This window comes from Python bivittatus, unplaced genomic scaffold, assembly GCF_059951505.1.
Source record: "Python bivittatus isolate LINGU-HERP-01145 unplaced genomic scaffold, Pbiv_v1 ctg000060_np1212, whole genome shotgun sequence".
Classification (NCBI taxonomy): domain Eukaryota; kingdom Metazoa; phylum Chordata; class Lepidosauria; order Squamata; family Pythonidae; genus Python; species Python bivittatus.
In genome coordinates this window covers 2551548-2577154 of record NW_028277044.1, presented here as the reverse complement: position 1 = coordinate 2577154, position 25607 = coordinate 2551548, and the positions used below count along the sequence as shown (strand labels likewise).

The following is a 25607-nucleotide window of genomic DNA, read 5'->3' as shown; positions in this document are numbered from 1 at the left end:
GCATTGCTAACAACAAAGCTAGTGGAGATGACAGTATTCCAGCTGAGTTATTTAAAATACTAAAAGATGATGCTGTTAAAGTGCTGCACTCAATATGCCAGCAAGTTTGGAAAACGCAACAGTGGCCACGGGATTGGAAAAGGTCAGTTTATGTTCCAATTCCAAAGAAGGGCAACGCCAAAGAATGCTCAAACTATCGCACAATTGCACTCATTTCACATGCTAGCAAGGTTATGCTCAAAATCCTACAAGCTAGGCTTCAGCAATACATGAACCGAGAACTACCGGATGTACAAGCTGGGTTTCGAAGAGGCAGAGGAACTAGAGATCAAATCGCCAACATTCGCTGGATCATGGAGAAAGCACGAGAGTTCCAGAAAAATATCTACTTCTGCTTCATTGACTATGCAAAAGCCTTTGATTGTGTGGATCACAACAAACTGTGGCAAGTTCTTAAAGAGATGGGAGTACCAGACCACCTTACCTGTCTCCTGAGAAATCTGTATGCGGGCCAAGAAGCAACAGTTAGAACCGATCATGGAACAACCGATTGGTTCAAAATAGGGAAAGGTGTATGACAAGGCTGTATACTGTCACCCTGCTTATTTAACCTATATGCAGAGTACATCATGAGAAATGCCAGGCTGGAAGAATCACAAGCCGGAATTAAGATTGCAGGGAGAATCATCAACAACCTCAGATATGCGGACGATACCACCCCCATGGCAGAAAGTGAAGAAGAACTAAAGAGCCTCTTGATGAGGGTGAAAGAGGAGAGTGCAAAAGCTGGCTTGAAACTCAACATTAAAAAAACTAAGATCATGGCATCTGGACCCATCAATTCCTGGCAAATAGAAGGGGTAGAAATGGAAGCAGTAACAGACTTCATTTATTTGGGCTCCAAGATCACCGCAGACGGAGACTGCAGCCATGAAATTAAAAGACGCTTGCTCCTTGGGAGGAAAGCTATGGCAAGCCTAGATAGCATATTAAAAAGCAGAGACGTCACCTTGCCGACAAAGATCCGCATAGTCAAAGCTATGGTTTTTCCAGTAGTAATGTATGGCTGTGAGAGCTGGACCATAAAGAAGGCTGAGCGCCGAAGAATTGATGTCTTTGAACTGTGGTGCTGGAGAAGACTCTTGAGAGTCCCCTGGACTGCTTGGAGGTCAAACCAGTCAATCTTAAAGGAAATCAACCCTGATTGCTCATTGGAAGGATCGATAATGAAGCTCAAGCTCAGATACTTTGGTCACCTAATGCGAAGAGAGATCTCTTTGGAGAAGACCCTGATGCTGGGAAAGATTGAAGGCAAAAGGAGAAGAGGATGGCAGAGGATGAGATGGTTAGACAGCATCACTGAAGCAATGAGCATGAAACTGAGCAAACTCAGGGAGGCAGTGAAGGACAGGAAGGCCTGGCGCAATATGGTTCATGGGGTCATGAAGAGTCGGATACGACTTAACGACTAAACAACAACAACAACCATTTGCAAAAAGTCATCGAGAGTTATTTTTGTGATTGAGACAGCATACTGTACAAATTGTTTAGATAAACAAAATTAAAATCTTGATTTTTTAAAAAAATCCCACGTGATACATTTATATTTTATTATTTTAAGTTTCTGTATCACTTTGCTTCAGGAGGTCAAGTGTCTTCCATGGGGATTTCCACCCATTGCATCATCACAACAGTCCAGCTGATTTGCAAGAATGTGTCTCACCCATCCTCAGCTTCTGTAACTCAGGATAGATTAGAATCTGGGTCTCCCTATACCTAGCCTAACACTGTAAGCACTGTACCACATTGGCTTTCTAGGTTACAGTGAGGTTTAAAGGCTAAAAGCTATGCTGTTGTGTTATGACAAATACAGTAAATTAGGAAGATTTCAATAAAATGAAATTATTATTGCTGTTCTGGTGGGTGTTATTTTGAATTCATTAGCCACCCAACTCCAAAGGAAGACTCTGGAGAGATGGTAAAACTCTCTGTCTGGCTGCTTATGTCGACATCAGAGGATGGATCACAGCACTCAATCCCCTTTTAAATATTGAAGAAAAGCTATAAAAATGTTTGAGACTTAACAAAGTCAGAAAGTGGATTGAATTACTTCCAAAGTTTTGAAGTGATCTGAAGGCACACCATTCAATTCAACAATCAGTTTCAAGAGGTGGTTTGACTGAACCTCCTTCAAACCAATTCACTTCTCTGAAGATTCTCAGAGTCCAACTACTGTACCTATGGCCATAGTTTTGTGGGTTTAGCTGAATTTGATTCTTTATATCCAATAATAAAACAATAAATTCCATGAAAACCATGATCCTAATTCAGGTGCAATCACAAATAGTAAGATACCACTGTATATGTATAGCATAGTCTCTCGCATACTAAGCATATCCAGTAGATTTCAGCTCAGCAATGCAATATAGTGAGAGATGTTTACAATGTAATTATCAAAAATAGATGGTGTTTTACCTTTGACAACTTTTTTGCTGGATATTTACTTGTAATTTAGGGTATTACTTATAGTTTAATTGTAATACACCTTTCCTGGTAGGTTCATAAATCTCTTCCATTACACCAACTTGCAAGTCATTCTTTCATGTTTGTGTGTTGGTGTATTTTAATGGATTTTTCTCACTCCTCCCCTTCCCCTCTCAAACTTTCCTCCCTGCAGTCCTTCTCTTTGTTTTCAGTAGTAGTCCATTGGACACAGACTCATTACAGCTTTGTTTTCTGGTGTGTCACCAGGGCCACAATCAACAGCATTGGTGATTGCAGCAGTCTTCCGGGAGACAAGCCATTTTTGTTTCTGGCTTCATAGCTAGCACAAGCTGCAAAAGCTGCGTAACTCACAAGACGTGTGCTCTCCAGAGATTTCCAGTTTGGTTTTTACAGAATCAATGTGTAGTACAAATATAAACATGAAAAGAGTAGCACAGAGCTTAGCTGGAAAATATGACCTTCAAATCGCAATGAAGGGATAGCCAGAATAAAAGGTTAGTGGATTTTTTAAAAATACATCTGACTCCACATGAACTTTTGCTTGGACTTATCATTGTTTGGCATTTAGGTGATAATGAAAGGAGAACATGGGTAATGTAATGCTGTAAAAAAAAAAAAAATCTTTTGAGCAGCCTTCTGTCTCCCATATGAACTTGCCCAATGTCATCATCTGTGGCACTGGAGTGTGTTCTGCTTCTAAGATGAGAATCCTATGTATAGGGAAATCCTTCTCAAGAAGTTTGGTTGACTCCTTTCTCTCTTGCCCTTACATAACAGATTAAACTTGTACTGATCTGTAGTGATACTGTCTTATCTTAGTATATGAATGTTTATCTATTTTGTAACCAGGATTGATTTAACTCATTTTTTTTTTCTTTTGGTTTGCTTGATTGGTTGATCACATTTCTAGACTGCTGAGCCACTTAGGTTCTCTGTGGAGTATACAAATTGAAAACATGTAACATAATATACGTATATTTTATAATATATTCACTGAGTGGAGAGAAGATTTGAAAATATGTACATTGATAAATGGAATTCATCAACTTGGGCAACTCTTGTTCTAGCTATTGTAATTGATAAATACTTAACAGTTATGTAACATATTAGAGTGCTTAAAGTGTGCTAGCCACATTGGCTTCAAGGGAACCTCACTAATGCAATGGAGCTCATTTCAGAATAATTACAGTAGGCAAAGGATTGTGCTTTTGAATACATTATAGGATTGTATTAGCCTATGACATAGCCCTGGGCTGAATAATTTTGGGAGAGGGCAAGGATTGCATTCCAAAATACAACTGTGATTAGGACAAAAACTCTTTGACTTCATTTAATCGGTTGTTCTCCATGTATATGATAGAGGGAGGTTGTCCATCTACTACATTAAAAATGGCAATTTGCAAAACTGGCAGTTTGGGGAAGAGCTCTAGAAGCCAGATCCAAGATCTTAATAGTAGTGGTGTTCACATGCAGTTGTGAAGCTTAAAGTTATGTATCTCTGGCAAAGACTTTTGCCATATCCATCACCCATATCAACCGGAAGGAGTCTGGCAGCACCTTTTCTGACAAAAAAAATTTAGTCAAAGGTATAAGCATGTGGCTTTCAGTAAAATTTGTTAGTTGGAAAAGGTGGTACCAAACTCCTGATTTTTTGCTACCATAAGCTAACATGTCTCTCCTCCTATAGTGTCCACACAATGGATTTACTTTTTGCCTCTCTATTCTATGAAAATCTGATTTTCATAGCTGGCCTGGGGCTTAACTGAGAAGAACTTGATAGCATTAGCCATGATGGAAGAACTACAACCAGATCTAGACCTGGATTGTGAAACTCTTTCTGAACTTCAGTTTCTAACACCTTCACCTAACTGAGACGCTGGGAGCTACAGTTTGGCAGCATCTGAAACTCCACAGGTTCTCTATTTTCCAATGGGCTACCCTGGTGCCAGTGGCATATGGCAGAAACAGGTGATAGTCTTACCCCATGCAATATCAGGGCGGGTAAGAACAACCCATGACCCATGAGGAGTTGTTCTGAATAAACTTATTCAGCCCTAGGTGTGCTTATCGTGTTCATGCAACCTTCAAGCTGACAGCTTCTGGCTTACTTCCAAATTCCTCTTAGCAATACTGAAGCAAGTAAAAACAAATGTGAAATCCTGAGGCCAGAGGTCTGTATTGCATCAAGATAAGCTGGGAAACTGGACTCCAATTTAGTTCATTGGATGGGTAAGCATCCCTTATCCATAGATATCTCCCTCTCTCCCTTCCCCCCTCCCTTCCCTTAGATTAATCTATGCCAAACCAGTAAGAACCAACCTTGAAATCAGAGCTGGAGAGTTACCCTGATTCAGCCAAAACTTTGTGAGATGAACCCAGCAACGTGAAGAAAAACTAATGCTGCAAAATGCCACATTTTTCCAGTCCATCTGCATAGGAGGAGTCCCATTGAGATTGACAGGGCTTAGTTCTATGTAGACTTTTACAGTTTTCATCTTAATTTCCCCAACTAAGCCTTTGGAACTTTCTGCCTGCTTCCAACCATCCCTTGCAAACTATTTTCACTTCTTGTCCCTTTCTGATAAAAATCATTACTGTATATCCTACCTCTCCATCCTTTTTGCCATTTTTGAAAATGATGGAAATTGTTGTCATTGAGAGTTAGGTCAAAACTGATAACTTATTGGTCCCATCTGGTGCCATTATTCTGATAAATATACATGTAACAGCATATTAGGAGAGTTATACTTGGTTACTTACAAAAATATCTGGCTGCTCTGCCCAAGAAAATCAAAATCTGATAATCAAAAAACCAGAACTCAATATCTCTCCACAGAAAGTAGCAAGTGGATGGGAAGATGTATTGTCGAAGGCTTTCACGGCCGGCATACGATGGCTGGTGTGGGTCTTCCGGGCTGTGTGGCTGTGTTCTTGAAGTTTTGTTTCCTAACGTTTCGCTGGCGAAACGTTAGGAAACAAAACTTCAAGAACACGGCCACACAGCCCGGAAGACCCACACCAGCCATTGGATGGGAAGACCTTATTTTTTTTGGAAAAAAAATAGAAAGTTGATATTCTACAATGATTTGGGCAGCAAGAATCAATAAATGAATCATTTAATTGCACCAATTGAATTTGTAATAGCAAATTACAGATTTGTTCCTTGATCATTTGGTGTCTCTGAGTTGCAAGTAATTTTTCCACTTTAAAGTCTGCATCATTTGCTGTCACAGTCTTCAGAAAAATATATTTAATGCAACTTGTATGATGTTATTTAAATTAAAATTAGGAATGGATGAATCAGTGATGATATGATTTAAAAAATAATCTTTAGGGATTTTTATTTAGAATGGAATAATTATATGACACATGTTCATTTGGGTGACAGAGACTTGTCATCAATTAAGACTGCCATTCTTTTCAGTAGCAATCATCAAGTTTTAAAATCAGAATAGTTGCATCTGTTTAAAGCTCTTTCTCACATAAAAATGTGACTGCCTTACCCTTGTTAATACTAAGTGCAAAGTTTATCTAATGTAACCTCATTTTTATGAGTATATAAGCCTATACTGAAGAATAAACAGAAGTCTGGAAATGAATAAATGTCTAATCTATGACTGTTAACTCTACAGAAGGTTAATAACATCAAATTCAGAAATATCACAACCTGACTTTAATGAATCAGTAATAGGCTGACATTTGCAATGCCATCTATGTGTGTGCGTGTGCGTGCGCGCGTGCATGCGTAATAACATCCTGTTTGCAAAGATCAATTCATACAATGTAGCTGCTTATCTCAAAGGAGAAAATATGAATGATAAAAGTATGCGGGAGGTTAATAACAGGCCTCGCCTACGTTTTTATCAGTCTTGGTAGAAAATGAACTAAGAAGTCCTGCCTATTTAATTAGAAAGGGGAGAGGAGGAATAGATCCATATGGGAGGCATCAGGCAGAAGAGTGTGTGTGTGGAGTGAGTGTGAGTGTGTGCATGAAGGTTGTTCACAAGGTTAGCTGCTCTGGTGCAATGTAAGATTCAGAATTTGCATGTCAAAGCTTTGTTCCCTTTTTAACACGGTGTCACATAAATTGTTGGCTGTGGGGTTTAAATTTCACAGATGTCTAAGCTCATTTAAAAATTAAAGTTCAATAATCTGTGCTCCACAGTCACCCTTCTCATTCTGAATTTTCACAGCATGTCCTCAGTGGCAATTGTTACTATTAGGGAACCCATATATCTCCTTGCTCCTACCCAAATCCTAAACACAGTTATTTTAAAAAGACTGCCAGTCTTGCATTTGGGGATGGGTGGGAAGGTTAAAAGGTCCATGTGGTTCATTATAATTCTCAGTGCTTGTGTGTCTCTTTCTTTTTAATGCATATTATATTTTAATGTATAATTAAATCAGTGGAAAACTGGGTTTAGGGTTACTGCAGGTGTCATGTATCTCTGCATCCCATCACAGTCATATATATTCAAAGGCAGGGAACATGATCTTAAATACACTGGCCCTGATTCCATGTTTGTGTCACTGCAGGGAATAACCAAAGCAATTTTATTTAATTTATATCCTACTCTTCTCTTTATACAAGGACTTCTCCTACTGATGTAAGTAACTTGGTAGGTTTATAGCAGGAGAACCAGTCCCTCTCATCATCAGGCTGTAAGCCATTTAGGGTTTTAAAAGGCAACACCAACACTTTAAACTGTGCCCAGTAAGCAGCTGGTGACCTGTACAGATCTTTCATGGCAGGCATTGTAGGATCCTTGTACCTTGGTTTCGTTAGCAGGCTAACCATCACATTTAGTACCAGCTGAATTTCCAGACTCTTTTCAAGGGCAGCCCCATGTAAAGTGGCGGGATCTTAGCAGGTGAGACAGGATGAGGTACCTATTGTTAGTTCCAACTGGTTCAGAAGGTTACTTGCTGCAAATCCAGTGACCACTAGGAGCAAAGGATCGCTCCCAGACTGCAAACCTGCTCTTTTGGGGTTGGGGGTGGACAACATCATTTAAAACAGGTTTCACCTCAATGCGTTTCTTCTCACCCATTCTGGAGTACTTCTGCCTTGTCAGGGTTTAGTTCCCACTTGTTATTCCTTGTCAAACCCATTACCAAGTCAAAGGTGCTTTCCCAGGAAGTATCCTTGGAATTGGATGGTAAGGAACAAGAGAGCTCAGTGTCATCATCTAGCAATTTCACGTAGGCATTAAATAGCACAGAAGAGAAGCAAAACCCTGTGGGACACCATAGATGACAAACAGTAGTCCACCAGCACCACTTTCTGGATACCTCCAAAATGGAAGGACTGGAACTACTGCAAAACAATGTCCCCAAGGTCAACCCCAGCAGATGACCTAGAAAGATACCATGTCAATAGTACTGAAAGGTACTGAAAGATTTGGGAGAATTGTATTTTTTAAACAAGCTGTCCCTCTACTTGTGGTCCAACTTGTCTGCCAGTGTACTTCCTTGCTCTCAGCTGGCTGGCAAACTAAGGTTAAATTAAGAGATCATGTTAACCCCCCAGGATCTCTCTCTGTTTTGCAGTTTGGCTATACTGAACCATTTTAGCTGGTCCTCCACTCCTGCAGAGGTTTATAGCTGCCATCAATGTCAAACTTATCAGAGAGTGATATGTCTTTGAAAATAATGTTATAACCAGTACTTCAGTTCACAAGATCTAGCAGAACAGTTTACATTGTGAGCTGTGCTGCATGCACGGAAGCAGGTACAACTTGGGACAGATCCACGGTTGCTGTGCTGGACATGAAATCCTAAAACACTCCAGAGTGAGTGCCCTCAATATTTAAGTTCTCCAGAACAAGAAGTCTAGGATAATCCATTGCCAATCAGAGATCACCCCTAATTAAGGAAGACAAATTGCTGAACAATGGGATGGATGATACGCTAACACTGTTGTGTTTAACCAGACATGCTAGGAAGAACTCAGAACTGCCAGACTGTAGTTTAGAGCCTTTTGTCAGTGACATGGGTTCCTGCCCATACCATCTTCCCACTTTCCACCCATAACCTGCTGCATCACAGAGTAAATCTCTCAACCAAACCAGTAATTTCACCCAGCTGTAGATTATTTTCCAGCAACTGACCTGACCTTCAAAAACAGGTCCTTTAGGCCACACAGCCCATTGCTATTGTTGCTTTGACTTTCTTGATCAGACTGGAGCCACCATTTTAAAACTTTTATTATTTTACACATAAAAAAACAGGTGGAGCTTTGATTGCACCATTGTGGCTACGATTTTGACTTTTTTGGCCATATCCTTTGGACACTCCTGCATGCCACTAAAGATAGATAAACTTCTCCCCTCCAATGTATATATATAATGTGTCCTTTGATTTCCTTTTTGAGCTTTCAGCTTTCGTTTTGGACAAATGAAAAGTGAATCAGCCCCACTCTGTTTACTACTTCATGAATTCCATATTCCTCTTCCCCATGTTAGACACTTCCCCCCAACTGCTGCTCAGAAAGGACCTGATGGCTATAGATACAGCTGGAGTTGCAGGCATCAGCATGTTTTTAAAAGCTAATCAGCTTTTAGCCATTCTATATCTAGCTACCAACTTCCTTTTCTGAACAGCTGATGGGGTCAATTTCATATGGAAATGTTTGAAGTAATTTTCCATTACCACCATTCACAACGCAGATGCAGTTCTCATTCTTTTTAGCCCACAAACCCTCTTCTCCCCAGCCTATGACTCATTTATTTCAACAGCCCACAAAATATCTCTTTGCTGTCATGAGAGTAGGGTGATCATGCACGAGGCAGAATATCTTTGAAAACAAAATCATTCCTCCTCCTCCTCCTCCTCCTCCTCCTCCTTCGAAAGATCATTTTCTTGCCCCACAAGTATGTTCTGTTCTAATCATCACGCATTTCAATTGAGCTCTTGAATATTAACTATTGTGATGTATAAATGTACGATGTGGAAAATGCACACCCAGAGCAGAACTACTCACTGAACAAATAACAACTACTTATGGAACTACTTGCTGATGCAGATAAATATATCAATAAAATTCCTCATCTGGTGTTTTAAATGAAATACCCGATTCATTGTCAGATCTTAAAAAAAAATCTCATTAAGTTGCGTAGAAATGATGTGAAGAAATAATTTATTTTGTTCCACTATGGTGACCCATGTTTTAGAATAAGCCTCCCCCTACAAGTTTATATCTTTTCAACTCAGAAAACAGCTTAGTTAAATCTGAGTCAGATTGGACCACAGCAGAAGCTCAGGCGTCTGTTTCAGAGGTCAAAGGGTTCCTCCAAATCTAACATTTAGGATGGCAAACCAGAGCTTGTACATGATACAGGTAGCCCCCAGTTTAAGAACAAGTTCCATTCCCAAGGTCTGTCCTTAAGTCAAATTTGTATGCAAGCCAGAACAGTATTATTGTATAATACTGTATAAGCAGCATTGTGTAATTAACTTGAACCATTGTGTATTTAACTTGAAACATTGTATATTTAACTCAAATCTTGCTACAGTAGGCTCTGTTCTTAACTATGGGTCATCTGTAACCCAGTAGTTCTTAACCCGGGGACAATCTGTACTGTACTTGAGTGGATGTAGTGATGGAGTAGAGACAGCTGAATATGAGGTTGGGAGTTTATTTCCATCACCTCTTTTGCAGCTCTACAAAGTTCCCAACATATTTTTCCAAATAACAAACAAAAAACTGAGATATAAATACATTCATGAAAATTGTCAGCTTCGGCCCCTGGCACACTATTACTTTCACACAGAAGTCGTTTGAACTGGAAAAAAAACTTGGAGGAAATTCATGGTTATGAGATATCTGAGGATACGTTTAAGAAACAGTCATGTTGTCAGCTGTGATAGTGCAATCAAAGCTCTGCCTGTTTTTGACCTCCCACCATCTTGACTTTTTTGACCATATCTTGAGGATACTTCTGCTTGTGGGCTTTGAAAGAGAACAATGTGATGCTTACTCATTGTTATGAGTTCAGGAACTCCCCAGTATTTGATCGGTAAATATATGCTGCATTTTCTTAAGCTCACTTGGAAGATGATTGTGTTTCTTTTAGGCTAGGTTGTAATCAGATCTGAGTACTGTAAAACAGAGTTATAGATAAAGGATAAGTTTAGTGAATACATCATACCTAGAGTGCTGGCACCTTTTCCACTACATTTTCTTGGACTGTTAGGGAATGAAATGGCAAATAACTATCCATTGGCTATCAATATGAAAAACAAATAGGCGTTGAAGTATTACCAACTTTGAGTGAACTATATTTGGGGTGGGATCACAGACCTCCCTCCCTCCCTCCCTCCCTTTTTTTTCTCACAGTCAGAGGTTAAAAGTTACCTCTCAGCACTTCAGAACACATTTTAGCATGGGAAACCTTGTAGGTGGTTCAATCACTGTCTTGAGGAAATGGACATCTCTTGACAGAAGCTGCTAGACTGAAAAGCCTGGCTTTGATCTTTCATCACAAATGCACAAAGCTGAAGGGTCCAAAGGATTCTCTAACTCAGTGTTTCTCAACCTGGGAACTTTAAGATGTGTGGACGGCAACTCCCAGAATTCCCCAGCCAGCTGGGGAATTCTGGGAGTTGACGTCCACACATCTTAAAGTTCCCAAGGTTGAGAAACACTGCTCTAACTCTTCCAGATGGACTTGGCTTCATACAATGAGCATTTGCCATTAGAATAGCTATGTTCAGGTGGAACATTCAATGGAGCTATGAGCAGTATCTCTTCAGTTGAAAAGCATTTTCACATGATTTTTTTTTAAAAAATGCAATTATTTCTAAGAAAACAGGAACAGATTTATTTTCAAAGGGGGTGCTGTATTAGCTTCTTTAGCAGCAAGAGAAAGGAAGAAAAATAAGACCCAAAACCCCCGCAAGGAAAGTTGTAGCCCTTAAAGGCTAACAAACCTATAATGGTATAAAGCTTTTTTGTACTTCCACTAGTTTCTAAAGAACACCCAGGAGGCAAAAGTCTGTTTGGCCACCAAAGAAAGACAAATGTAGAACTTCAATTGGTTCTTATGACTTGAAAACATTTCCTTTCCTTATGAGAAAGACTGAGGAATAATCATGCGGTCATATACAGTACAGACAAAATATTGGCTCAGTTGCTAGATGGAACATCTCACACATAAAAAGCCCAACCTTGGTTTGTGCTAATATAATCCAACTAGGAAAGATCACAGACCTCCTTCCCCCCCTCCCTTTTTTTCCTTACAGTCAGAGGTTAAAAGTTACCTCTCAGCACTTCAGAACAAATTTTAGCATGGGAAGCTTTGCTCTCAGGAGTCCAAGGCTGGATTGGGTGAATAAAGCCAAACTGTTAAATGTGTGTGTGGTGAACAGACAAAATCATCTGTTAAAACTATAATGTCCCAGCAGTTTTAGTGGAGAACAATTAAGCATTTACTCCTTCCTCCTGCTGAAATCATATGGTTGTTCTTAACTTTAGCCAGATTGGGCCTACACTGTTAAATACAAGTTAAAAATACTTGCTATTTATCTGAAGCTGTTTTCTTTTAGATAAACGTATTCCTCCATGGTTGATGTCCCTGGCCATTCTTTTTACAGTTAAGGAAAAAACAAAGGTAAAAGTAATTCCTTAATATAAGAATAAAATAATCTTAATTCTGAAATTGTTGTTCGGTCTACTTACACTATATGCAGGGGAGTCCACAAAGGGAGTCAAAAAAGTCAAGGTGGGAGCCAAAGTTGTGCAATCAAAGCCCCATTTTTACATGCTTTGCATTTGATGAATGCAAAAAGGGAGCAGGGCTTTGATCACATGGGCATAGCTGCCATCTTGATTTTTTTACCTCCTCCGCAAGACGGTATTGTTAGGAAAACAATATCTAGGAAGAGAGGGAGGGAGAGAGAGAGAGGGAGGGAAGGAAGGAGGGAGAGAGGGAAGGAAGTAAGGAAGGCAGAGCAATCATCTACTGTCTAGAGTGAAACAAAGTTCTGTGGCCAGGCAACATCTGTGGGCTGCCTGCTCTTCCCAATTAATCTCAGAGTGAGGCAAAACAAGCATCCTTTATGTGTACTTTTCTCCCCTGTCCCCCATGCACTTTCTGAAATTGCAAAGAGTGTTTGGAAACAGCCTATGTTCTAACCCTTCACTATTCTTTCTGATCATACTTTGCAATTATTTTTTGCTCATTTCAAAAGCATCTTATCTTTAAATAAAAATGGAATTGCCTAAAACATTAAATAGAAACATGTCTTGGGTCTTATCAAAGTTCCTACGAGTCCCCAGTTCCAATAAGTTTTATTACTTTATATATCAAAATTCTGGGTAGTGCTTAATGTTTCACTTGAGGGGAAATGTAAAGTGTCTTTCAAAAGCCTGAATTTTTCCAAACTCATTAGGCCAAATCATAGTTTGCAACCCCGTTTCTAATCATAACTTGCACAATATTTTTGTTATAGTAAATTATCATAACATGGGAGTATAAATTATTGTTGATTGCACAGTCAGCCAGATGTTTAGACTGGATTTGGCATTTGTATCCACCTATCAAGTCCTTCCCAAGGACCTGACATAGGCAGATGTTGTTTGAAGGTGTTAAAGTATTGTCACAAAATGTAAGCTGTTCCAAGTAAAGGTGCCTTTTGCAATTGATGATGGTGATTTTGTCAGTGCTGATGGTGTTCAAATGCTGTGCCAGATGTTTTGGGTTTGCACCTAAGGCACCTATTGTTACTATCTTTACGTTCTTTTGCCGTAGTCTTTCTACTTCTATTTGCAGGTCTTTACGTTTTGTGATTTTCTCCAGTTCTTTCTCTTCTCTTCTGCTGTCTCCAGGTATTGCCACTATCCAGACTTTTTTGTCTTTCTTATCAACAATTGTTAAGTCTGGGGTGTTATGTGGCAGATACTTGTCTGTTTAAATTCTAAAGTCCCAGAGCACTTTAGCTTCTTCATTTTCTATTATTTTGTCTGTTTTGTGGTCCCACCAGTTCTTGCCTGCAGGCAAATGGTATTTCTTGCAGATATTCCAATGCACCGTTGTTGCTACTATGTGATGCCCTTGCCTATTATAGTCAGTCTGTGCAATCTTCTTGCAGCAGCTAATTAGGTGGTCTATTGTTTCTTCAGCTTCTTTGCAGAGGTGGCATTTGCTGTCTGTTGCTGTCTTCTCATCCATACATCTTAAAGTTTAAAGTCCACCTTAAAGTCCATCTTAAGGTCCATTTTAAAGTCCATACATTTTGAAGTCCACACATCTTAAAGATCCCAAGGATGACAAACTGCTTTAGATAATTCAGTAGAAGTGTGAAAGGTTTCAGTGGTGGAATCTTCCTAGACCCACCTACTAACACCAAGTGTGCCCACAACCTTTGGTAGGTTGTAGATTTTTTAAAGTCAAGCAGCATTTACCAATTTCTGCTGGATTCTCCTGCCTCCCTCTCTCCCTTCTGATAAACAGCAGTAAAACAGTAATGTGTAGATCTGATTTATGTTTGTAGTCATATATCACTAGTATAGCTCTTTCCCTGCTGGTCATTACTAGCTTAACTCTTTCTTTACTCATTACTGCATGTGTGTAGGTATTTCTACTATTCTCCCTACTAAGGGCATTAATTACCCTGGCTAGAAATCTTTTGCAGACTGACAGGATGTAACATTCTGTTTTTAGCCACCAAACCCCAGAGGCCATATGTGCCAAGAAGACATGTTTCTTTTTGCCCATCTTCCTTCTTCCAGAACTCCAGTGTTTTCAGATATATAAAGAATCCTTGTAAGGCCTGAAGCATGCCTCCCAAAACAAAACATGGACAAACTTTTGTGAAAAAGTTCCTCCTGAAGGAAGACATGCAATCCAGCAACCCAAGAAACATGGCAGCTGCCAGTGACTGGAGAAGGAGTGTGCTACAACAATGTATGCTGGTCATTGGTATACCAGTATCAGCTACAAGGAAATGAAACTCTGCAGGCAGACTACACGGCATTGCTTACTGGCAGAAAATGCCACTTTTGAAGCAGAGCAAGTAAACACAGTCAAAGCAGTCCTCTTGGTGAGCCAGAGGCAGGTTGAGGATGATGTTGTGTGTTCATGTCCTTGACAAATGGTTATAGGGGCGTCTTTGCACTGGGGCAAGTGGGATGTGTGGATGAGCCCTAGGCCTATGTTTGGATTGGACTTGTTCTGGCAAAGGTGTATGCTAGAGCTATTCCACACTCCTCTTTCCAAATGAATAGCCATGAAGTGTCCTTCACTGGCAGCATTTTAATAAAGCAGGTCTTTCCAGCATAGAAGAGCCCAAGTTCTGTGGTAAGGACCAGACATTGCAAACAAATGAATAAACACTAGATTGAATCCCTAGCATCTTGTAACAGAGCCAAGGCAAATCTCTATTTAAAATCTGGAGGATTGTTACCAGTAGTTTTGCTGAACTAGATGGACCAAAGGGCTGAATTTGAAATAGAACTTTTTATTCTGCTTCATGGAATGTAGGGCCATTATTCTTCTTTCATTGTTATAAAATAAATAGGGACTATGAATTAGATAGAAAGCAAATTTTTATTCAATGTTGTGCTCCAATTCCAAAACAGACATATTGAAAAAACGAAGAAGCAAAAAACATAACCAGTTTATAGACAGAAAGGCACATAGAAAGGATCAGTGTTACCGAGTTTGTTAAACAATTAGATATTAAATAGAGATGTCAATTGAACTGAATAGAAAGGACAGCACAGAAGTACATGGAAGAGTCTTTCTATATGTGCCAGTGTACAGGGACAAACAACTCCTTTGTACAGCTTTGTTACTGAATCTCCCTTCTAACAAAGATGGCAAACAACAAAGAGTCTTTTGGAGTGGGCAACTATAATAAATATAAATAACAACTGTATAGTGAGTGACGGTAAATTTTTTCCTGAGGCACAGATAAGAGATGTTTGCTAAACATGCCGGATGAGAGAATTGTCTCCCAAACAAATCCTCCCCGTACAGTAATGGGGTTTTGCTTAGGTCATGCTTGATATCACTGCTAAGTGAGGATCCTTTATTTCAGCCAGAACAAGTTTTTTTTCAGTACTGAGCAAAGTCAGATAGTCCAGGATGGATGGGTGGGTGGATTTATTTATTTATTTAGGCCATCCATCTCAGCCTAGTGACTCTGGGAGGCTAACAATACAGAAGACATAAAATAAACTACAATGCAATTGAGGTTCCATGCCAAATTCATCATACCAGTATCAGCTTCCATCTTGGCCCCAGTGAATGAGGGAAAGGCTGTATATGTCTTCCATGAGAACATAAAGTTGTCCTGCAAATTCAAGCAATTTAATACAATACTTCAAATGACAAATCCACACAGGAGTCTTCAGGGGAACTTGACCAGACTCCAGTCTTAGAAGGGAATTTGATATATAGTGAGAAACTCACAGCACAGGTCTCAAAAATTTAGGCTGGGCTGCCTCCACAGAGGTTAAGCCACAGTAACAACAAGTCTGCTTATCTCACAGCAGGTGGCTAATGACCTGAGCTCTGAATGTTTTCTGTTGCAGCAGGAATGTGGTTATTGCCATTATGGCTGGCAAAGCTCAGAACTGCATTTGAAAGTTTATGGACTCTGGTGATGACATCCCTGTGCTGTCGGTTCCAGGTTGCCAAGGCTTGGAAGTGCTGTGTTCTAGTAGAAATAATTGAAGAATCACACACAGCCCAAACACAACTAATTGTAATGCATTAACTGATACTGACAAACGTTCACCCAACAATGTAGCTCTTTTAAATTACAATAAATACAATGGGCCAAAATGTATGAATAACATACAGTGCTTCTTGCTTTAGGTAACAGGGAGGATATGATTAAAGATTGAAATAATACAGCAGTGCAAAAGCCATTAATTCCACTGGCTAACAGTGGAGAAGACAACCACTTTCATTTCTAACTGATGACTAGTTGAGAAGGCCCCTTCTCAATCCCACTAATGACAGGGAGGAGATTGCTGCATAGAGAGCATATGAAAAACCAGAAAGAGAACTACTGCTTAATGTGGGGAGGTTAAAATCACCTTTTATCAAGCCTTGGGCAGGTTAATATTAAAATTAAAGAGAAGAGCTGTTAACATGGAGGTCCATCTCAGGGTTTGAAAGATTTGACTGAAAGTGATAATGCAAACCTGCACTCCAGTTTTTTTCCCTCCTCAGTTTATTCAAACTACCACTAAAACACAGCAAAAGAAGTTTCATTTCTTCAGCCTCAAGCTGTACAAGTACGATTAGCACTCACCTAATTGTTTCACATTCCACTGAAAACAATGACTCCTTCCTCTTCAGGTAGGACATGATTTCAGAAGTACAAGTGAGATTATCTAACTATTTATTATTAATTCCAACTTTCAGCTCTAGTTAATAATAATCACGCATGTGCTTATCCTTCTCTGAGGTTGTTTTAAAACTCCATGTCTAATGCCAGTGGGGAATTTGATACTGATACCAAGACATATATTGTCCATCTTTTCCTTTGCGAACTATGTTCTATAAGAATCTAAATTAACATATATTCTCAGCTACCTACCAGGAAAGCAACTTACAAATTTTTTGGTTTGAATGTTTTCATGGATTCATGGATATGTGAGTTCTGGGAATGGTGGAAGGAAAGAGAAGAATAGGATGACCAGCAGCAAGGTAGATGGACTCATTACAGTGGAAATGGGTCCACCATTGGAAGACCTGAGGAACCAGGTTAGGGACAGATCCTCCTGGAGAAAATCTATGTGCTCACTAACAATCGACACCAACTTGATGGCACATAATCAATCAATCAATCAATCAATCAATCAATCAATCAATATGTGAACAGCTAGCAAGAAACCAAGGCTGAAGGCAGCCTCATCAGAGGCACCAAAATATAACCCTGGTTCACCCCTTTGAGAATGTGAATTACAGGTAAAAAGTACCTTGAGGTACCATAGTAAGTCTGCATGACACTGTTTTTTGTGTAGTTTTCCAATCAGCAGCAAAACACATCAGTCAATAGGAGAAGCAGACAATTTCTCCCAAAGTCTATGTCTGGAGAGCAAGGCAAAGACTGCTTTTAAATCAGTAAAGACAACAGAATGGATCTCTCATGGAAACTGATAATTTTTTCTATTGGTGAAGAATTAGGTACTGATAGAATGCTAATCATCCTTCCCTTGCTCTGTGAGACTAGGCTGAAGCTGCCATTACTAAAAGATGAAGCAGGCACGTAAGCAGAGAGGACAAATCTTGTCTAAAAGATCCTTTTGAGGAGGTAGATAAGAAGGAAACAAGTCATTAGGGAAACAAAGGAAAAAAATGTCACCTGAACCAGACAAAGAAAGTTGGGCCTGAGCACATGGAATACGCCCCCCCCATCCCATCAACAGCTACCAGACTTGTAAATTAACAAGGCAAGAGTAGCTGCCAGTCTTGTGAATCAACAAAGCAAGAACTTTTGGGGATAAAAAGGGCCCTGAAACCTGCCCATTCCTTGAGTCATCTTTGGATCCAGACTTGGTGGCTTCTGTCCCTCTAGCTAGTGCCTGGCAGCCTAGTTGAGAAGGATGTGGGTAAGTGTGGATGAGTATGTGTGCATGTATGAGAAAGAGCATGTGCATGTATGAGAAAATATGTGCATGTATGAGAAAATAATAATGTAATAATAATAATAATAAAATAATGTACATTATAGCCAGTAAATTCTTTGCTGTTACTTTAAATTCACTGGGTCTCTGTGTATTACAAAGAACTTGTTGCGCCTCAGTGGTCGGTTGAAAGTGAGGTGTGTGTGTGTCCCTAATTACTTCCCACCTCTTGCCAAGGGCTGTGTGTCTTGTCTGTTGCAGCCACACCCATCTGGAAAACCCAGGCAGAAAGCCAGGGGGACTTACAAGATCTGTGTGCCTCAACTGTTGTGAGTGTGTATGAGTGAGTGACCATAAGCTGAACCTGGGAGCACCTGTAACAGCTCCTCTGCCAAGATGCTGACCTGCACTATCCAATCTACAATTTTTCTGTCAAGGTGCCACTCAAGCTGAGAGGGCAGAAGAAAGCTGGGCCTTTCCTATCCTTTCTCAGATGTTGGGTTTATTATGGATCTACTTCCATCTTCAAGGTACAGGTAATCCTCAGGTTATGATAATTCATTCAGCGACCATTCAAAGTTACAATGGTGCTGACAAGGGCTCCTTAGAGTTCTGGCTGTTGTAGCATCCACATGGTCACATAACTGTGGTCCAGGCACTCAGGGCCCAGCACCTGGCTCACGATTATGACGTTGTAGTGAGCCGCAGTCACATGATCACAGTTTCCAACATTCCCTGCCGGCTTCCCACAAGAAAAGTTTGGGGGGAAGCCTGCAGGAAGTCAGAGGCCATAATCATTTGAGGTCCTCACTTAATGACCTGTGTGGTCCTCATTTAACAACAGTAACCGGGACTGCCAGAATTGCCATCTCTAAGTGACGTAGTCATGTGACATTGTGCTTTATGACCGTGTCACTTAGCAATGGAGTTTCTGGTCCTAATTGCTTTGTAACCTGAGGACTACCTGTATGTGAACAAGAATGATAGGCTTGGGTCCTGTCAAACCACATTGGCCTTTAGCATTTCTGCTAGGTTCAGATCACTTCTAAGGTGTTTTGGCACTTTTAGGTTGTGAAATAAGGTTAACAATTTTGAGAGGTGATACTATGGGGGAATTTGTTATGACATCAGAGCAAAGGGCAAATGAAGTGATCTGGCAAGATTCTGCCAATTACTTCTCTGAGCCTCAGATGTGTCCACAGGAAAGGTTTTAAAAAATCAAGACAGCAGGTAAGACTGTGTGATAGAAGTCCTTTTATATGTACATTGCAACACATGTAAAAAAGGCGATGGGTTCTATGGCACAGCTGTACCCACCACGCTTAATCTTGTGATCCCTCCTCTTGCTGGGCCTCCAACTTTTTCCTTTTCAATAGAACTTTTTAAACTTACTTCCTTTGAGGACAATTCCTCACAAATGATGTGAACTGGTAACTTTGAATCCTCTAAGTCCTTCACTTAAACTGGGTCTAATTTCAACATGTTCACAGCCAAACCAAATGAGATAAATGTGGATGAGCTCAGATAAACATCTCTTTCCTTCTTTATTTATTGCATGGTTTTATAGACTGCCTGCTTCTATGGAATTCAAGGCAGTTTACATAACAAAGAAATACATTTAATAAAACAGGAACAATCAACTACTAATAATCTATCAGAAAGATAAGCTACTATCATTATGCCTAGCACATATCTAATCAGTAGCACAACCATAGTTCTCATTGGACCCATTACCTTAACTTTACATGGAGTGGAAACTCTCCGTAATTCCACCCTGCAAAACAGTTCAGGTCAATCCAGATCTTGAAGGGAGATACAGTCTCTAATCTATTCAGAATCCAATCCAGATTGGGCTTTAAAGGTTGACAACTAGGGGTTTGGATTGTTTGCAACTGCAAACAAATTGATAACCAGTGTAGATGGCATAGCACAGGTTTTATATTCATATGGGTAAATCTGTTACCATTGGTTAGCAGACATTTCTAACTAATTAAAGTTTTAAGTTTGTTTTCAAAGGCAGCCCTAGGTAAAGCATGTTGCTGTAGTCTAACTGTGATGTTCAGGTTTCATTCAGTTTCATTTTTCAGCTTCCTGATAAAATAACTCTATAAATTTATATTTTTCTCTTTATATGGTAGTCTTTAGTATTAGTATTTAGCCCTGTTAGTATTTAGAGATCGTTTTAAATCATCATGGCTTTAAAAATCCCTAGACAATTCACTTGCTGGGCTTCTTTATGGAAAGTCTGTGCTCATTAGGTTTCGATTATGCTAGAGTCCTTCCCTTAACCACCCTTAAACAACAAATTTGGGATATACATAGATCTCCAAACAAATTTAAGAAAGGTGTTACACCCCAGTATTTATCATTTTCTTCCAAAAGAGTTCATTCCAGCCTCCTATTTATCATCCATTACAATTCTGAAATTTTGTAAGACCTTCACCTTAGCCAGGTTGGATGCTTTGCTCTCAGCAGTCCTTTCTGATGCTTTATGGGTACCCCTATGCACTGTCGGTTATGCCCGTGTGGTGATGGCTTGATAGAAATGCTAAGCCATATGCTACTATACTGTTCTCTATATAAGGATTCTAGACAGACCCTTATATGTCCGATCTTAAGGAAATTTCTAGGCCGGGAGTGTGATTTCTATTTAACATTACTTCTTTTAGACAAGGACTCAAAAATATTCTCCCAAGTTGCCCAGTTTTGTGATACTATCTGTAAGATATGCCACACCATTACTTAGGTTTGGAATTTCTTATAATAGTTGTTTATTTTGATTTATTTTAGTATCTCTATCCTTAATTATTTTTAGATTCCATTATACCTCCTCCTCCTCCTCCTCCTCCTGATAGATATGTAATACTTCTATTAGATATTTTGATTGTATCTGGGCTGTAATAAAAATTTTAAAAAATCTATAAATTTATATTTTTCTCTTTTTTAAAAAATGTGTTAAAAGACAATTTCTTCATTTCTGATGAAGGGAGCTGCTACAATAAATCTGCCTAGTTATAGACTATAAACAAGTGGTCAGCAATGGATGGACCATAGTCCAAATCTTAGTCCAGATTGATGATCCCCATCCATCAACCACATCTTCATATTCTGAAATCATTTTCTACCAGTTTTTTTTTTTTTTTGACACTGTAGTTTTCCCTTCTAGTTAAATTTGGTTTAGAAGTCTTCCTACTAATTACTTGCTATCATTTTGTGGTCTCTGGTTTTATTTTTTAATCTTCTTTATCAAAGAATTTACTGAAATGCAGCCATAATTGGCAAACATGTGTGCTCTAAGTAATTTATTAAGGCTGTTAATAAGTGCCTGATTGATTACAGCCAGAAGGTTCGTCCTGGGGAAAAAAACCTTGACCCTTTAATTAATCTGGATGTTTTCCTATCTACCCATCATTTAAATATTTATATCTAATCAGAAAACAACTCAGTCTCCAGACTTAATATTACTTAAACTGAGGCTTGATTTCTTTATGACATAGCTTCTAGTTCTGTGATGGGATTTTATTCCCACTGCTGTTTGGGAACTACATTTCCTTTACTGTTTCTGAAGAGCCTCTTTATGTTTAATTATTAGTAGTTATATTAGACTGTGCTTTTTTATTGTCTTCCCCTGCCTATGCTTTCCAGATTTGCTGACAGAGAATCTCCTTCATGGACCAATGAGCTAATTTGTCTTTCTTCATTCTTAGCATATCTATTCTCTCCCTTGAGTCTCAGCATACATCTCACCATGGAAGCTGGCATTCATGTCTCAGGGCAGGAGGCTCTTGGCAACACTATTGCCAAGAAAACTGCATGGATGTGCCTATCGAGTCCCCAGGAACCAAGAAAGAGGTTTTCCCTTGATAGCCTAAATGTCATCTCCCCAACTGATTATTGCCTTAGCAGTGGCCAAACAGGAATAACTTGCTCACTCTGGGTACATGTTAGGAAGCACCAGACATAGGAAACACAAGGGTGGAGGATCTGGAAGAGGCCATTTCTGACCCTCTACGGGTAAGAAACTAACTTTATTAAATGTTAGAACTATGGTTATACAAGTAGTCCCCAATTTAAGAACTCCCAGTTTAAGGACAACCCATACAGTAGTTAAGAACAGAGCCTATTGTAGCAAAATTCAAGTTAAATACACAATGGTTCAAACCACAATGGTTTGAGTTCATTACACAGTACTACTTATACAGTATTATATAATAATACTGTTCCAGCTTACATACAAATTCAACTTAAGGACAGACCTTGGAACAGAACTCGTTCTTAAACAGGGAATACCTGTATATTTTGTCTATGGAATTTGGTCCCAAAACATGTTCTGAAGGAACAATTTATTTAATATCTTGATAGTTTAGTTCAATTTTTAATTATTTTAATTCTGATTTTGATTTTAAACCGCTGAGAGCTTGGTAGTCAGTGATTTAAGACGTGTGGGTTTGTATCCAGCATACACATTGTTTGGAAACCCAGTGTATTGTATATTACCCTGTAATCCTTTATGTAAAAATGTGAGACATCAAGTAGAAGAAATTGTTTGGACATTTTTTTCCAGCTTCATGTGAGTTTTTTTTTTTTTTAATGATCACACTTGCTAGATAATACAGTTTATTTGGATCGAGCAACAGTACAAATATTAATGAATGACAGGTGATGTGTTGAACTGGGTGCTCCAGTGATATTACTATAGTTATAAAAAATTAAGAATAGTTAAGTGATTGAAGTATTAGTGCCAGGAAAAGAAGCACAACTCTGCACATACAGACAAGCACATAAAAATATAGGATTCAAAGGTATCCATCAGTCTTGTGATATATTGATTGATTGGTTCATTATGTGCCATCAAGTCATTGTTAACTCCTAGTGACCACATTTTTTCCATCACAATGTGTCCCTAACCTGCTCTTACAGATCTTTCAATGGTGCACCCATTCCCACTATAACTTGCTGCTGGTTGTCCTCTTCTTCCCTGGTCATTTATGCCTCAGGTGAGAACTCTGGGTTGATTTGTTCAATGATCCATTTGTCTGTTTTCTTGACTGTCCACAATATTCTCAGGAGTCTTCTCCATCACCAAAGTTATTCTTTTTAACCTTCTTTTTTAAAGTCCATTGTGGTACATACATATTTTAAATAAACAATGGTAAATAAGTTGCTTTCCATGACTTGACCAGAGCATTAGCTGGAGACCCTGCTGAACCAGTGAGAAATCTCTTGAGGGCTAGATAGAACTGTGTGGGTTTCATAAGCAGACCATGCTGAGTTTGGAACTAATCCCACAATAACAAGCAGTTTCAACTTTCAGTGAAAGCTTGCCCTCTTATCTAACTGAGAAAACCATGTCAAGAGTATGCACTGCTCCCTAGATTGGTCAGGGCCATGATGAGACAATGCCATAATTCTAACAGTGAACGCTTGAACTGCCAGAGTTACTAGGAGGGCATCTGTGGGCTTCTAGGCTCAGTTCATTACTTTTGGGAAACCTACATGTCACAGAATCAGGAAACATCAGGCAATGCCTTGTCAGAATTTAATCTGGTCATCCAAACTGGACATCCAGAGAAGTCCTATTGAGAGGACTCAGTGTAAGATACATGGCGTATGGATGAGATGACAGGCTTTCTCTGTGGACCTCCTTGGCACACTCTCCTACCAGAGATACATATCCTAGTCCTCCTTGCATTTCACAAGCAATGTGAATAAGAACTTTTACATTGTGTCTTGGCTTGAACTGACTGGGGGTGTCATAACAGGAATTATGTGTATTAGTCTGATTCTTGTATATTCCACTTATTTTATTTTTTTCTGTCCTTAACCTTCCTGATTCCATTAGGATAGGGCTCGGTTATAACTTTTTAAAAACTGTTTAAATAAATGTTTAAATAAATAACTGTATTAGTAGCATTTCATTAGCTTAACTGAATTTCATCTATGTTCAGTATACTGTACATTACATTTAGCTCTTGTTGTGGACTTGATCTCTTTTTTTGTACTAGACCCACCTACTTTTTGGAGTGTGGCCTCCAGCATGTCCTCAGAAACTCCAGGAACTTCTGGAGTCGTACAGCTGGATGGAGTTTAGGCCCTCAGATCAAACCATTGCTCAGTGCAGGAATCCAAATTAAAGCATAGATGGCTGTTTAGCTCCTGCTTGAACACATCCAAGGTCTTAGGCTCCGCAAAACCTTGACATACCTGCTATATAGCAACACTTTCCCTATTTTGGTTTTTCAGTTAAGATGAATATAGGCTACAATGTTATGCACATTCATCTCAGAATAAGCTGTATCTTCTACAAAGCAATTGTCAGAAAGAAGACCATGTTGATTTTTTCTTTGTTTTTTTTTCTCACTGATTACATCTTGCTTTGCCCATTCTGCATGATGTGATATTCCTTAATGTTAATCTTTCAGATAAATTGTAAAATTGTGTTAAGTTCTGTTTTTTCCCCCCAGAATGATCCTGTAAAATGCAGGGCAGGAGTGTTCATGCTATTTTAATCAAAGTGGTTTGACACTCAGAAATAAATCCCACTATGTTCAGTGGGAATTATTTCATCTTAAGTGTGTTTAGGATTGAACCTTTAGGCAGTTTGAACATGTTGACTGGGGAGTCACCAAAAAAACCTGGTTTTAGAATTGTGCTTCATATCAGAGGTTGTACAGTACATGCAGCATGTTACTAAAATATATATAATAATATAAGGCAAGGCATTTAAAATAGCATTATAATCAATACAGAGTAATTATGATTTGATGCATGTAATTCAATATTGGCATTAAAAATAAAAAAAAGTTAGGGTAGAATCTTAGCTCCTGTTCCAACCTGGTATCCTCGAAATCTGACGGTCTATAACTCCCAGCATTGGCCACACTATCTAGGAATTGTAGACTAACACTTCTGGGGAATACCAAGGTAGGGAAGGTTATTTTCCAAAGACTAATGTAATCCATGTGCCATTGATTTGCTTGCTTTTTGCCTATCTGCCTTCAATTGCCAGGCTTTGAGCAGTGTAAAATCAAATGAAGCCATCCACAACCCCATAAAACTACAGAACCCATTCCAAGGGACCCCATACAATCCCACAAATCAGAAGAATAAAAATCCGGGGGGGGGGAGGGGAAACCACTGTAAGGTGCTTATGCCCCAAATGCCTGACAAAATAAAACCATTGTTGCTGCATTATTTATTAGAATTTATTAGCCGCCCAACTACCAAGGTAGGGAAGGTTATGGACTCATTCCTGAAGACAGACTGCAAGGGAGCCTCTATGAGCAAGCAATTCAGTAACAATGTTTCATACCCATCTGACTTCTCTGGAAGAGGGACTCGAAAGCACCTTCTCTGAGCTTAGAGGAAGGGATGCAGAAAAGATGATCCCTCAGGTAAGAAGGAGCCCATCCGTTGAAGGATTTATAGGCAATATAATCCGATATTTATGCATTTTGAGCTGTACTCTGAAACTTACTGGCTACAAGATAAAGATACTCTGCTGAAGGGACAAGCAGGT

The 25607-nt window shown here is 39.3% G+C and overlaps 1 long non-coding RNA gene across 1 annotated transcript in view; it reads left to right on the top strand.

Moving 5' to 3' along the window:
• Window positions 1–2756: 2756 nt before the first annotated feature.
• Window positions 2757–25607, top strand: part of LOC112541863 (uncharacterized) — a 68454-nt gene continuing 45603 nt past the window's right edge. The window contains exon 1 of the long non-coding RNA XR_003085811.2: window positions 2757–2999. This is a non-coding gene — a long non-coding RNA (uncharacterized LOC112541863). The remainder of the gene's footprint in view (window positions 3000–25607) is intronic.